Below are 16,656 nucleotides of genomic sequence, written 5' to 3'. Positions count from 1 at the left end.
AAATAATTTTCTTTTAATTTGACTGCTTATTTACTAATTAAAAACAAGTAAGAGCATGCTAAAATCGGCAGGGCCGAATCTTATATACCCTCCACCATGGATCGCATTTGTCGAGTTCTATGCGCGGTATTTCTTTTCAGGCAAACAAAGAATATTGAATAAGAACTGTTATGCTATTGGAGCTATATCAAGTTATAGTCCGATTCGGACCATAAATGAATGCTTAACATTGTAGAAGTCATTGTGTAATATTTCAGTTTATTCGGATAAAAATTGCGCCTTGTAGGGGCTCAAGAAGCAAATCGGGGGATAGGTTTATATGGGAGCTGTATCAAGCTATTGATCGATTCAGACCATATTAAACACGTATGTTGAAGGGCATGAGTGAAGCCGTTGTACAAAATCGGATAGGAATTGCGCGCTCTATTGGCTCAAGAAGTCAAGACCCAAGATCGGTTTATATGGCACCTATATCAAAACATGGTCCGATTTGGCCCATTTACAATACCCACCGACCTATACTAATTAAAAGTATTTGTGCAAAATTTCAAGCGGCTAGCTTTACTCCTTCGAAAGTTAGCGTGCTTTCGACAGACAAACGGACGGGCAGACGGACGGATGATTGACGAATGACATGACGATCAAGAATATATGTATTTTATACATATTAAGCTTTTAAAAATATTTATTCAGAAGATATATTCGTATATTTAACACCCAGAAGTTTTCAATCAAATCCTTTTTAAAGACAAAATTTTAAAAAAAATTTATAACCACAAAATTTGAAGAACGTTTTTAAAGACAATATTTCAAAGAAAATTATTAATCTGTTGTTTTTTCTTTGTCCAGCTGAAACCAACAGGAGTTGGTTTTGTTTCTATTTAGAATAGAAATCAAAATAAAAACCTTTTTTTAAGAAGTTTTAGGCAAAATTTGGTTACTTTTAATGTATTGGGCAGTGTTGCGGCAGCTACTTGAAGGGCAAGACGCTTGCGTTAAACACCAGTGTATAAAAAACAATGTTAAATGTTAAAAAAAAACAATGTTAAATGTTAATTATTTCCCTCCAAACATTTGGAAGCGACTTTCTCACTCCCTCCCAGAATAGTCACTTTTTAGGTCCTTTTGTATGATAGTTTGTAGAGATTTCATGATTTAAAACAACAAAATGCATTACTGTCGGAATTCTATCATCTATGTTTCGCTAATTAGTTTCTCATAACCAACTGTTATTGCTACAAATTTAAAAACAGATTTTTTGTTGTTGTTTTGGACGCTAACGCAAAAAACCCCAAACAAGAGAATGTATGCTAACTTAGCCTTCTGTAATGAAGAAAGACCGGTAGCAAGAAGGGATAGCATACGCCTCACAATCGTAAGGTTGGCTGTTCAAATCCCAGTCAGAGAAAATCATTGCAAATAAAACCTTCGATTATTAATCTTGGTTTGGAGAATAAATAAATTAGAAAGAGAAATAAAAAAGCCTCATTCTAAAAGGTAAAAAAAAACATTAGGCAAATAAAAATTTATTTTTATTAATGACGTTGATAATCGAATTTTACACTTTTTTAGTCCCTATTTAGTCACTCATGGGTATATATCGCCAAGTGGCACGTTTTCTCCCGTACCGAGACACTTATTAGTGTAAAAAATGATATCGCCTGAGATTGTTTTCAACTTCCTTGAGTGCACGATAGAAAATGTTTGGAGGGATTCTACGGTAATAAAAAAGTTAGCTTTTAATGTATTGAGCAGTATTGCGGCAGCTACTTGAAGAGCAAGAGGCTTGCGTTAAACACCAGTGTATAAAGAACTTTTTTTATGTATGTATAAATGTTATTTATGTTCATTCTACGGTAATAAATATGGTAACGGATTACAAAATATAAAAGGCAAACCAACACACATACTTACCGCAGTCATTCACCTCCTTCTTTGTTGAGATCAAAAATAAAATGATCTTGCCTTGAACTTGAAAATGAAAAAGAGTGGAAAGGACAGACTGCGATAAGCAAGTGCCAAAAATTATAGACTGGACATTTGTATTATTGATTACCAATTTTGCAATTTGGATTTATGATAAACTCAAAAATCCAGTTAAAGTTTATTTGAAATTTGACATTTCTTTTATATAACAGTTTTACTTAATAATTGATATTTTTCACATTAATAAAATTTTTGTTATTTCATTGGATTAAATTGCGGTTAAGGAACGAAATATATCGCTTAAAATAGATATTTTTTTCTTAATGGTCCCAGGCTTAAAAAAAAAATTGTCGGTTCCTTTTTGAGCTTCTCTTGTTGCACTATGATTAAATAACCCATTTTTTTGGCCAAAAGTAAAAATGGAGTTTCGACATATATAAAAAAAAATCTCAGTTAGGGGTTAGTAAAATTTGAACAGTTCTTTACAAAATTGTTTGCCTTTTACACGCCGTTATATTTGTTCTACTTTACTTTGATAAATTATATACTTTTAAACTAGTTATATAACAAAGAGATACCCGAAATTAAAGGTACTTACAAGAGCTTTCACAAACATATACATAAAGTTGTCACCTTGCGTCGTTTGAGAGAAATTAGCGTTTTTTTAAATAAATATTTTTACTTTTTTTTAGAAAATGCCAAAAAGAATAGAGTGAAACTAAGAAAGTACATAAAAGTACCGAGATTTTTTACTGGCTTTTAGCCCAACTTTGTCCTTTCACTTTTTTTTTATAAAACTAGCCGCCAAGATCTGCCAAAATAAAAATTTTTCAAAGGTTTTTAATACCTTAAAAATGGATTTGTTTCAGTTTTTGTTATTTTGTTGTTAAAATATGTTCCGATAATGTCTGGTAATATTTTGGTATGATCCTTTTATTTCGTCACTTAAATTAACTCGTTTAAATCAGAGAAAACGTTTAACTCTCCCACCACAAGTACTTGAGTTGCTACACTGCGAACCACTTCCTCATAGCAGAAGATGAAACTTATGAGGATTAAAAAGCTTCACTTTGGAAAATGATTTAACTTGTTGCTGTTTTAAATTTAATATAATTTGTTTTTGTTATATGCTGTAAAAACTTTACAAATTACAGTAAAGTTTGTTTGTATATATGTACATATTCCAATATGAACTCCTTTAAATTTTTGTTTGACTCTTAAATATAACCTTTTTTATATATTTTTCGCTATTATAATTGCACGTTTTTTTTTAAGTTTTAATAAAGAAATCAAAACTATAGCAGTGAAAAAAAAATATTTTATTAACTATTTTTTTATCGTACATGTCACCAGCTATAACCCAGAAAAGCACAATTTATATTATTAAGCTTAAGCTTATATCTCTACTCCAAACCGTTAGAAAATTGCAAAACGACCAGCTTTATAGTTTCAAAAGTTATAAAGGCTTTACAACTACAAATAAAATGCTGAAATACTTTTGGCCAGAAAAACAGTTGGTTGAAAACATCGTCTCTGCGTTGTCGGCAACACCGTCTTTAAAGAGTACTATAAACTAAATAATTTATATACACACATATTTGAATTGAATCGTAATAAATACCAATCGTATCATTAGATCATTAGATCCACGTGAGTTATCTTCCATCTTCAACGCCCAAGTCGATATAAACTATTGGGTTGCCCAAAAAGTAATTGCGGATTTTTTAAAAGAAAGTAAATGCTTTTTTTATAAAACTTAGAATGAACTTTAATCAAATATACTTTTTTACACTTTTTTTCTAAAGCAAGCTAAAAGTAACAGCTGATAACTGACAGAAGAAAGAATGCAATTACAGAGTCACAAGCTGTGAAAAAATTTGTCAACGCCGACTATATGAAAAATCCGCAATTACTTTTTGGGCAACCCAATATATATGGATAATAAAATATGAAAATAAGATGAGGTTGTAAATTGCAAATTTTGCCCATGAACATTCCACTAAGGAACAGGGGCAAACTTCTCACCTATCAATGAGTGCAGTCCGAATCAAGTTTAAGCTCAATGATAAGGGGCCTCCTTTTTATAGCCGAGTCCGAACGGCATGCCGCAGTTCGACACCTCTTTGGAGAGAAGATTTACATGGCATATTACCTCACAAATGTTGCCAGCATTAGGAGGGGAAAGCCACCGTTACAAAATTTTTTCTGATGGTCTCGCCAGGATTCGAACCCAGGCGTTTGGCCTCATAGGCGGACATGCTAACCTCTGCGCTACAGTGGCCTCCATGTTAATAATATGTATTTATAAATAGCACGTTTACATTCTACAATGTCCTTCAATTTGTTGCGTTTGAAATTAATCCATTCTATTTGCTCACATCCGTCATTTTTCTGCATTACACTATTTCAGCGCAACATTTTTCACAATAAATTTGTTTTACTTTCAAATTATAATAAAAAAGTTGCATTTTATGCAGAGTTGATAACACACTTCTAATTTTGTTGATACATTTTTTTTGTATACCCACGCCATTTGTTTGTGTGTGATAGAAGATAGACATGTATTTGACTCATTCGCACTTCTTTTCGCATTACATATGTGTGAAAGGGAACGTAATATAATTTTGGTCAATACACAATTTATACTATTGAATAACAATTTAATACCTACAATTAAATATATGTTTAGTGTTTGCCTTCTTCACCAATCACTTGCCCTGATACAAAAACTGTCGAATTTCTATGTCAAAAATTATTAAAGCAATTAACACCTGGTTTGAAATAGCATGCTTAATTGGTCCATTTTAGGTTTAAATTTTTCTGTGCACCCACGCCACTTTGTGTCAGTATATGATTGAAGCGAGGCATATATTCGACTAATTCTCACTTCTTTTCACATAAGTGAAAGGGAACACAGTATAATCTTGATCAATGCTAATTTAAACTATTAAATAACAATTCAATTCGTACAGTTAAAAATATGTTCAACGTATGCCTAGTTTTCCAAATACAAAAGAAAATCGAATATCTATGTCCAAATTTATTCAAGCAATTAACACCGTGTTTGAAACGTTTTTTATAAGTAAATGCCATGTTTAATCGGTCAAATATAGATCTTTATTTTTTCTGTGTGTCCTTTTAAGGCCAATTAGTCGTTCCACAACGGACAGGCTACGGAGATCGCGATTTCGAAGCAACCGAATGCTTCATCTTCAGTCCCCTTAGCCCGAAAAAGATTACATGCTTCCATCAACTCACAGAAAAAATTAAAAGCTACGTTCAATTTAAAAATTTGCGGAATTTGTGTTTGCAATTTGGATTAATGTTAAGCTCAAAAATCCAATTGAAGTGTTTATTACCTTCATAAACAAATGATTTGAAAGTTGCCCTTTCTTTTAAGCAACTTTTTTACTGCTTTAATAAAAATAATTTATGACTACTGCTGCTGTTGATAATGGTGGTGACGAACAAGAAACGACGATGAGGCCGATTAAACTCTGGTGATGATTAGAGGCAAAAGTAATGAAGTTTCGGCTGACGAGGCAGAGAATGACGTAACAGATGAAGTTGAGCGGGAACAGGATCATGAAGTTAACTTGTGTGCCGCACGACATGCTATAAAAGATGAGCACAGTTTGTCTTGACTTGAATATAAACAAACATTGTTTAACACAGTGGAATGTGGCAAGCGTGATGCATCCAGAATGAACTTTAGAGACATCGAAAATTCCATCCGGATCATGATGGATCTGGCACCTTGTCAATCAAATCGTGGCTCGAAGAGTTTGAGGAAATGGCAACTGTAATGCATTGGGATGAATTCCAGAAATTTGTATTCGCAAAGAAATTATTGACTGGTTTAGCGAAACTATTTATGTCAAGTGAAAGAGGTATCACGACTTGGTTCAAATTGAAAAAATCTCTTTAATTCGTATCTTTTATTTATTTAGTTATCTTAAGTCTATAGATTACAAAATCCTTACAGACTAAATTAACTGCTAAATATATATGTACAAACAAAAATATATGTAAGTATTTATATTTTGTTGAGCTTTTAAGAATATAGATGTTTAAATACTATATACGATTCAAGTATAAAATTAACTTCCTGTTTATCGTCTCACGACTTTCTGATAGATCAATTAGATTATAAAATTTGTTGAATTCAAGGAAAAGGCGGCGCAAGGGGTCATTATTTGCATAATTGGTAGTATAATAATTTATTTGAAGAAGTTGATAATGACGAGTTGGTCTGATTGGAACGTTTATACAAAGGCTGTCTTAAATAAAATCTGATAATATGTTACCATGAATAATGTTCACTAGAAAAGTTACATTCAGCATAACGCGACGACCTTTCAGAGTTGGCAATTTAATTTCAATCTGTAATTATAGCTAGCCAAATCCTTCTGGTTCCAGCCACGATTCCTGAGACTCTAAGATACAACGCACAAAAGATATATACAACTGCTTAGTAACTGATCTGAGAATTCTTTACTCCAGCGTTTTATATGCTTTGTTAGTAATTACAGAAATATGCTCGCGGAAGTCTAGTCGGTGATCCAAAAGGATCCCAAAATCTTTCATAGATGAGACAGATTCAATTAAGGGGTCATTAAAATAATTACTTCATTGTATACTACCTAGTCTAAACAAGGTCATATGCTTACATTTTTTAATGTTTAGTTCCAGTAGATTATTTATGAACCAGTCAAAAAAACTGTTAAGATCAGATTGTAGTAAACTTTGATACGTCTCGAGATTATACAACAGAAATATTTTGACATCGTCCGCATACATAAGTACTTTAGAGTGGCGTACTACATTCAGCAAGTCATTAATGAACAAAGTAAAAAATTCAGGACCAAGATGGCTCCGTTGTGGAACCCCAGAACTCACATTTGTGATCTGCCAATAAGGTACGACTTTATCCAAGGACCGATTCCCATTTAATGCAACTTGGTTAATAACAATCTATGGTTTTTCTTATCGAATGCCTTACTGAAATCATTTTAAATACTGGTCTGGTATTTCTTTCTAAATCCATCGTTCACAACCGTAGTGAGCTCTATAATATTCGTTTATGTCGAGCGATGTTTTCAAAACCCATGCTGGTATCTTGATAACATAGACGATATTTGGAATGTTACTGAATCTGTTGCAAGTTTCTCAAATAATTTTGGTATAGCATTAAGTTTCGCGATACCTCTATAATTGGAAACGTCAGTTCTCTTAGACGACTTAAAGACTCCTTCCACATTTCAGGAAAATATCCAGAATATAAAGATTTTTTGAAGAGTATGCAAAGAGGAAGAGCAAGATTTTGCGCATATTTCAGTATGCATGCTGGTATTCCATCTGACCCAGGAGCTGTAATACTTTTGATTTTTCCAGCACAGTAGAAACATCAAAACTGTGGAAATATAAGTGTCCTCGTACGATTTGGTAAAATAATTCGTTCTAAAGAATGATGCAAAGATATTTGAGATTCCAATATCATCATCCGCCGCAAAATTTCCAAATTGGAAACAATTACATCGACGTTTATTGTTAATAAAACCATAAAAGGATTTAGGATTCGACATCACCTCATTCTTCATCTTTGTTATGTACTTGTCATACAGTTGTTTATTCAGTTTATTCTTTCTGTTCTTCAATTTCGACAACGCAGGATTTCCACAATGGACCAACGTTCGTAAAGGGTACTCTCTTTGGAACAGTTTCTGATACATAGTATCTTAGAGTGTTTGTAGTATTTTATCTAAAGAATTCATGGAATGAAGAGTATTCCAGTCCATTGAACTCAGAAGTAAATTCAATTCAACGTAATCTTTCTTTGAGAAGCAATATAAAGACTTATTTTGATATCATTTCCTAGGGCATGTAGAAAGGAACGATAGAGGGATCTGAAGGTTTATAGTTGGGTGATATTTATACTCTGGATGAGGAATGGGGTCAAAAGGAAAAAACAATATATTGCAGGGATATACTTACGAATATGAGGTCAAAGAGTCTTCCACATAAGTTATAGACCTTATTTATTTGCGATACACCGAAACTTATTAACCGACCAATGCACTATTCAGTACTCTCATTCATTTCAGTGGGTAACAAATCATTAATATTAAGACTCTTAATCCATTTAATATCTGGCAGATTAAAGTCACCAAGAGTGATTAATATATCGTTTGACCTTGTAGACTGGAAGGCATGTAGAATAAATGAAATGTGTTTCATGTATGTTTGAATGCTTAAACACAGGAATGTATAAACAGGTAATAAATATGGATAAATAGCTAAGACAGATCTTAAAAGCGACAATTTCAATATCAACCGGTGTGGGAAAGAAAATTTAGTCGGTAGGTAATTTAGAGGAAACATCTAGCAAGATACCACCGCCTCTTCTTTTGGAACTATTTACACGACCACGTCTAAATATCAGAAACTTTTGACAAACAATTTCGCTGTCATAAATGTTACTTTGAAGCCAAGTTTCAGTAAATGCTATAACATTGTAACTAAAATCGTAACTCTCAAAATATAAGGCTGATAATTTAGTGTTTAAACCTCTAACATTTTGATAAACTAAATTAAAGGTATCAACAGAAGGTATAAAAATTGGTTTTTTGATTGAGTATTAGGTAGATAAACTATATCTTCAGGAACAATAATTTTAAAAGAATCCTTACTTCGTCTTGTAGCAAGTACAACAACCAATTTTCAAGGATGTATCAAACCAAGAAATGCTTGCAAAGAAAAGCTCAGCTTATACAGGAACCACTTGCCGGCATGTAGATGTGTGTAATTAAAGCTTATATTGAGTAACAGGGACAAAGCAGGATGGTAGTTGACACAAGGTTAAAATATCAATTTCCAATAAAAGTTTATAGTCGCCAAATATACAATATGTTTGTTTCGCACAACGTACAAAAGGTAGTGCAGGAGAACAAATGTAAATGTAAATGTTTTGTATTTTTTAATTTGTTTCGTTAATAACAAGCAAACTGCACCATAAACTGCAGATATTCGAATACACCTCAATACCGGTACACTATTTAAGGCTGATAGATGAAGATTTACAGCTTATCGACTGCCAAAATGGTTAAAACTTTGTACTTTTATTGGAGCGATTGAAAAATAAGTCCGCACAGATGAAAGGTCAACAATGAACAGTGCGCAATTGCTGAGAAAAATATTTAGAATTCAAAATGTGCATGAATACTTTCTGCATATGAAGGAATTAGCATCGCGTGGTTCCATAAAGGACAGTGCTTTGATACAGTACGTCATGGAAGATATTAAAGACTCTAAATAAAATAAGGCAATTTTATACGGTGCGCGTAATTTAATTGATTTTAAAGAAAAACTTAAATGTTATGAGATGATGTGGTTAAAGTACAAAAACAATAGCAAAGGGCAAGATTTCATGGACAAATCAAGTGTTCAATCAATGTTCGATTAATTTTTGATGACATTATGAGCAAGAATGTGAAATTCGGAGAACACGATTTACTGGCGTTATTCGATACAGGAAGTAGATTCAACATTGTTTTCGAAAGCGTTTACAATCGTTTGGGTAAACATTGTTTCAATCAAACTTTCATTTGGTAGGCTTCGGTAATAACGCAAATGTGAATAAAGTTAAACCATAGGCAACTTTAATTTTGAAGCGGAGATCGAAGACGACAAATATGATTTAACATTCCACGTCGTACCAAGTTCTTCAATTGCGGTACTTTTGCAAAGGTCCCCCCAAGACGGTCTTCTTCACCCAGTCTATTATATGAGTCATAAAACCAGCGACGCTGAAGGGAAATATTCTAGGTATGAACTAGATGTGTTAGCAATCATACAAGCCTTAGAGAAGTTTAGATTTTATCTCATAGAAATTCGATTTAAGCTAGTCACTGATTGCAATACTTTTACAAAGACACTAGACAAGAAAGATTTGCGTACTAGGGTTGCTCGTTGGGTATAATTCCTACAATACGATTATGTTATTGAACATCGCCCCGAAACACAAATGAAACATGTAGACGCTTTAAAAGATAAGCCCGACTTTAAGAATGACTGCATTAATGGAGATATCTTTTACAAACCTGTTGTACCAAAGGGAATGCGTTTCGAGATCATTAGAAACGCTCATGAGAGAGGACACTTCTTTGTTAAGAAGACAAAATACTTGATTTTCAATCCAAAATTAGAAGAGAGAATCAAGAAGCAGATATCAAACTGTATCCCTTGTATAGTTTCATACCGGAAACCTGGTAAGCAAGAAAGTGAATTTAGGCCGATACCGAAAGACGCCACTCCATTACATACTTACCATATCGATTTTCTTGGACTTCTTCAATCAAGCAGTAAACTTTGTACCCACATTTTGCCTTGATCGACAGTTTTTGGTTATATTCCACGAAGACAACTTCTGCATAAGATACTATTTCCCTATTAACGACTCAAAGTAAAATTTTTGGTAAACCTGCAAAGATAATTTCGGACAGTGGATCAGCATTTACGCGCGATAAATTTAGGACCTACTCTGAAGACGAAAACATTGCCCATATTAAAATCACCACAGGACTACCTAGTGCTAATGGTCAAATTGAAAGATTAAACAGTATCATCATATCCGTATTGTCGAAATTGAGTATCGACGATCCACAAAAGTGGCATAAGCATGGTAGCGCTGTACAACAGCTTATAAACTCATCGTACCAGCGAAGCGTAGATACAACACCATTTCAAATGCTAATTGGAACGAAAATGAAAACTAAAGTAGAAGTGGAAAGTACTCGATCAAGAACTTATTGCTAGATGTCTAAATGATCTCTTTAAAATTCGTACATTTTGGTACCATTTGGTATTTTCTTTATAGATGATGGTACAGGTCTGAAATTTGGCATGTAGGTACAACTAGGAAAAATATGATGGGTGACTAGGTTAGGTTGAAAAGAGGACGCGGATATTCATCCAGCCCGTACCACTATGGACATATACCTAAGCCAGTTATTGGCTTGTTGTGCGTTCTAAATACTAAAGTAATCTCGAAAAAGAAAATTTAAGTCGGGAATGATTTTCATACCACGCCCCTTTATTGGTTTATGTCTGGTATTGTGTCTTCGCCCAAGTGCCGTTGTCTTTAGCAGCGGAAGCCGGGCAATGACGAAGGAAATGCTTCAACGTCTCATCATCTTCCCCACATGCCCTACTCATGCTATCACTTGTCGCACCGCATAAATGAGCTCGTATGCATTGATTGCTTTCTTTTAGCAATAGCCTAGTCCTCTTACAATCCGTATCTCCTCATTGAATTTTCGTCGTCCTACCGACCGTTTCGCTGTTACACAGTATTACATGCGCGTTCGTAGCCAACACTCTTTAATTGGACTGCGTCGACCCGAAAGGCTTCAGGTTAACCAAGTTTATTGACGGCAGTCCTCTGGCCTTCACTGTCAAATCGTCTGCTTATTCATTGCCCCTTACTCCGTTATGGGCTGGCACCCAAACGATGTGGATCATGATGGGTGACAAAATGTTCTGTTCGTACATATTGGTATAAAAAAGTGCTAGATAGTACGAAATAGATTATCCTAATCTACAGCGAGCGGGGACAGTTAGAATTAATCATCTTGATACGAATTATCACAGTATTGACAAAAAAATCGATATGTCGTATCAAATCGTAGTAGAAGTGAAAGAAAAATTACTAATTGTGGTGTAATTGTTACCTTGAAAGCATAGGCGACTAGAAAACAACATTGAATTTTTATGGAGCTAGACTCTGCAGTTACTCTATTTAGTTTTCAAAGCATGGGTTTTGAAATTTGTAGGCTTAGACGAGGAAAGAAAGAAACAAACATTATTCTTATTATTTTCATGAATGTATTTATTAACAACTAGCATCCCTGTGGTCCGCTTTGCTATCCCCGTTTTTGGTACCCCCTTTTTAGTGTAGGACTTCCAAAACAATGGTAGTCATTCAGTTTATAATGTTAAGAAGTTTTGTAACAACTGCGTAAAAAATTTCAGATATCTGTCCCCTCCCGTAAAGAAAATAGTACCAATAATAACAATAAGCCATCCAATATATATTGTCAAGGTATAAATGAATCCCAATTTTGAGCGCTTTAGCCCAATTGTTAAAGACAGTAACATTTTTATTGTTTAAGTTCCTTCATGTACGATTGTGAAAAAAAATCTTCTGATCGCCCAAAATTTGTCGTCAAGGTATAGCTGTATCCCAGTATTGAGAGCTTAAGATCACTTTGTAAAAAAAGTACCATTTTGTATATTTAAGTACCTTAATGCACGAATTAAAAACAAATCTTCTAGCGCCCCTGTATTTAATGTCAAGGTTTTCCCGATACCAAATTTTGAGTGCTTTAGCTCAATTCGTAGAGAAAGTACTATTTCGTTTGTCTTAATACATTGATGTGCGAATTTGAAAAAAATCTTCTGATCGCCCAAAATTTTGTCGTCAAGGTACAGCTGTATCCCAATTTTGAGAGCTTTATCTTACTCCGTAAAGAATTTTCCATTTTGTACGTTTAAGTACCTAAATGCACGAATAAAAATATCTTCTAGTCGCCCAATATATACTTTCAAGGTACATATTGCACCACAATTAGTACGTTTTCTTCCACATGAAACATTTTGGTCATGACTGAGATAATGTTTGTCAAATTGCTAATTGTAGCTGTCCCCGTTCGCTGTAGGCAAAGATGAGCTCTTGTGTATTATTTTACACTTTCTGCTACAACAATGTACAAATTTTAAATAGATCATTAAGTCGCCCATCATATTTTGCCTTGTTGTACCTACATGCCAAATTTCAGACCTTTAGCTCCATCTGTTAAGAAATTACCAAATAGTACCAAAAAAATGTTGTCGCCCTTCATATTTTTCTTGGTTGTACCTAACATGCCAATATTCAGACCTGTAGCTTCCTCAACAAAGGAAATGCCAAATGGTACCAATTTTGGTACCGAAATGTTAGAGTTTTAAATAGATGATTTAGTCACCCATCATATTTTTCCTCGTTGTATCTACATGCCAAATTTCGGAGCTTTAGCTACATCAAAAAAAAGAACCAAATGATACTAGTTTTGTTACCAAAATGTACGAATTTTGAATATATCATTTAGTCGCCCATCATATAATTCCTAGTTCTACCGACATGCAAAATTTCACACCCATAGCTCCATCTGTAAAGAAAGTACAAAATGGTAAGAACTGCGATACTAAACGTACCATTTCTCCCAATACAGTACTATTTTTCCAATTTTTCCTATTCAGCAGTCGTCTTTTAAGACAAATTTCTAAATCCTAGCTCTATCCATCCGCCCTGTATAAAGTTCACCCATTTCGTATATTTTTGGTACTTTTTTTAGTACTTAAATTTACAAATTTCCAAAAAATCTACTAGTCATCAAATTAAGTTTGCCATGGTGTACCTAAGTTCCAAAATTCAAACACAAAGAAAGTACCAAATAGTACCAATTGCGGACCTATACGTACTATGTGGGAAGTGGGACAACCACTTCCGGTACTATTTCGGAAAATTTTTGTCACCAATCCTTTTTTTCGAAGTACTGCTAACTGCCTATGCAGGCATATGCGTATGTATGTATTTCGCCTCTTCCGCTATTTCACCTGTTTTGATTTCACCTGACTTTACATTAAGAATTATTTCCTAAGACCACGTCCAAAGTAAATAGTAAAATAATGTGTAAAAGCGTATGTGTGGGTGCACACATCGTTTCTTGAAGCGGCTGAAAAACCTTGATTATTCATTTTGGTAATTATTGAGATTAAAAACAAGTAAAAGCGTGCTAAGTTCAGCCGGGCCGAATCTTACATACCCTCCACCTTGGGTAGCATTTGTCGGATCGATTCAGACCATATTTGGCTCGAAGGTTAAAGTCGCAGGAGAAGTCGTTGTCCTAAATTTCAGCCAAATCAGACATGCACTGCGCCCTCTAGTGGCTCAAGAAGTGTTATCGGAAGATAGATTTATATGGGAGCTTTATCAGGTTAAGACAGATTCAGCTAGATACATCTGTTGAATGTTTTAGAAAACGTCATAATATACAATTTAAGCCAAGTCGGATAGTAATTGCGCCCTCTAGAGTCTTGAGAAGTCAAATCGGTAGATCGGGGTATGCGGGAGTTATATCAGGTTCTAGACTATATTTGGCTCGAAGGTTAATATCGTAGCAGAAGTCGTTGTGCAAAGTTTCAGCCAAATCAGACAAGAACTGCGTCCTATATAGGAACTATACCAGGTTTTAGACAGATTCAGGTCATACTTGATACATCTGTTGAATGTCTTAGAAAACGTCATAGTTTCAAATTTCAGACAAATCGGATAATAATTGCACCCTCGTAAATCGGGAGATCGATTTATATGGCAGCTATATCACACCAGGGATCGATTTGGCTCATTTACAATTCCAACCGACCTGCAATAATAAAAAGTATTTGTGCGAAATTCCAAGTAACTAGCTTCACTCTTTCGAACGTAAGCGTGCTTTTGACAAACATTCGGAAAATATACAGATCATTAAAGTAAACGTTGAGTGGGACGGCCGTATTTTCATTTTGCTTCTCGAAGAAAATATCCGTATCACAGAATAGGTACCTATTACGAAAAATTTTAAAGCCTTTGCCCGCCATAGGTGTGGGTAGTCGAGAGTAATGCTTCAAGCGCACAATCAGTCGTCAGTGCGAGGACTTGGGTAAGGCTCACAAGAATACCGCTTTCAAGTACTCTGGGAAGACCAAGCCAGCCCTTCCGCAATGGAGACTCCTGACAGTGTCCTTCGGAGGGAGACCAAGTCGGGCCAGAAACGATGGAAGCGCACACGACCCCTGAGTTTTCATGGAGGACTGTGACTTCCAAAAGGATATCACAGCCATCGCGGAAGGGCAAGATGGACGCTGGGAAAGGTAAGGAACCGCCCTCTTACGCCAGAGTGGCATGGAAGCACAATAGAGATGAGATAACTTATACAATCATAGCTATCGGCAGTATATCCGGTCGGATACCACCAGATAATCGGTCTCAAATGGGGTATCTGGTTAACGAGCGAATTTTCGAACATGTGTGGAACTCTGTAGATGGTCCACCCATACAAATGATGAGCTGCGCTGCATTTTGCATCGGCGGAATGTACTGATGCCGTCGAAAAGCTCGTCGGGGATATCCACGCGCCCTGGGGGCGCAAAGCTCGACCTGGTGAGAAAGATGGACATATCCCAGCTCACAAAGGCGTCGGGGTCATCAAGGAATTTGCGACGGAACGCATGTTGGGATTCTTGGGCAAGCAAAACTAAGGTTTGGTCGCAGAGAAGTTGGAGGTCTTTCACAGAGAAGAGAAGGAGGAAGGAACTTTTCTTGTGGTTGGCATTGATCAAGTCACCGTGACAAGTTTTGCTAGGACTGAAGGCATGATGCAATACGGGAGCAAGGCTGTCTTTTTCAAGATTGGGAAGACTAGGATAGGTGAAAGTCCTCATGTTGAGACATCGGGCAGTGCAGTGGCAGGTGGCTCAATACCGCCTAACAAAGACGACGAGACAATCACCGACAGGAACACTCTTTCTCTGACCATAGCTACATTAGACTTCGAATAGCACGGCCAGCACCGAATCCGATAAGCTTCTCGGATAAGTTGAAAACTAACTGGACAAAATTCGGAAGACTACTCAAAAGAAGGGTTGGGGCAAGATAATTTAGATTGTCCAAGCATAGTAGACACTGACGACAATGTAAACAGGATTACGACTTCACTGGTGGGGTCTTTCAAAGATAGTTGTCCTATTCGGGAAAGGAAATCAGCCCAAGAAAAACTCTGGTCCGCAGACTTTTTAACAGAGCACACACGGCTCAAGGAATACAATAAAATTACCAGATCGGCAAAAGTGCCTCCTGGAAGCTTTTCTGCACCCAGGACAATAGCGTTAAAACCCATGTCCAAGCTGAAACGTTAGTAGACGACATGGGAGTGAGAGCAGAGACAACGGAGGACATGTTGAGGCTTTTGATGAAAAAACATTTTCCACAGGATAGGACGGGACTCACGGAGACACCGGAATCTTAGAATAATGGGGTTGATCAAGCTTTATCTAAACCGAATTTATGGTCAAGGAAGTCTTGAAGAGCTTCAAATCATTAAAGTCAACCGGACCTGATGCAATAACTCCGGCGTTAATACAAAAGGAGGCCGACTATCTGACGCCTCATCTGGCCATTATTTTCACATCGTGCCTAGGGCATGCATATACTCCGAAAGCCTGGCAGGAGTCAAGGATGGTATTTATATCAAAGCCCTACAAGGCAAGTTATGAGACACGAAGGACCTAAAGACCAATAAGCCTTTCGTCCTTTCTACTCAAAATACATGGAACGTATTGTGGGTACCATGATAAAGAGTAGGACATCCAGCAAACTTCACATTTACAAACAGCATGCCAAAGTTGTGCATGAAATAGAGAATCCTTTGAAACCAAGACGTACACATTGGGGGTATGCATTGACATCTAGGGGGCGTTTAACAATGTTCGAACCGACAAACGGATCCAATCCTTAGACCAGTATAGGGTGGACCCGGTTCTAATCGTAACCGGATGGATCAAAGCTAGAGTACAAAGTGGGCATGGAGGTCTATACTGAGAACTCAGGGACTGAGGTCTGTTTTCGACTGCCTGCCCATAATACGTGAGGTAGTG

General features: G+C 35.8%; 1 protein-coding gene across 3 annotated transcripts in view; it reads left to right on the top strand.

Annotated features, from left to right (window-relative positions):
- Positions 1-16,656, top strand: part of LOC106089903 (delta-1-pyrroline-5-carboxylate dehydrogenase, mitochondrial) — a 106,275-nt gene that overhangs the window by 47,866 nt on the left and 41,753 nt on the right. The window lies entirely within an intron of this gene.

Source organism: Stomoxys calcitrans, chromosome 1 (assembly GCF_963082655.1).
Source record: "Stomoxys calcitrans chromosome 1, idStoCalc2.1, whole genome shotgun sequence".
In the NCBI taxonomy this organism is placed as follows: domain Eukaryota; kingdom Metazoa; phylum Arthropoda; class Insecta; order Diptera; family Muscidae; genus Stomoxys; species Stomoxys calcitrans.
This window is presented reverse-complemented; position numbering and strand designations above follow the sequence as displayed.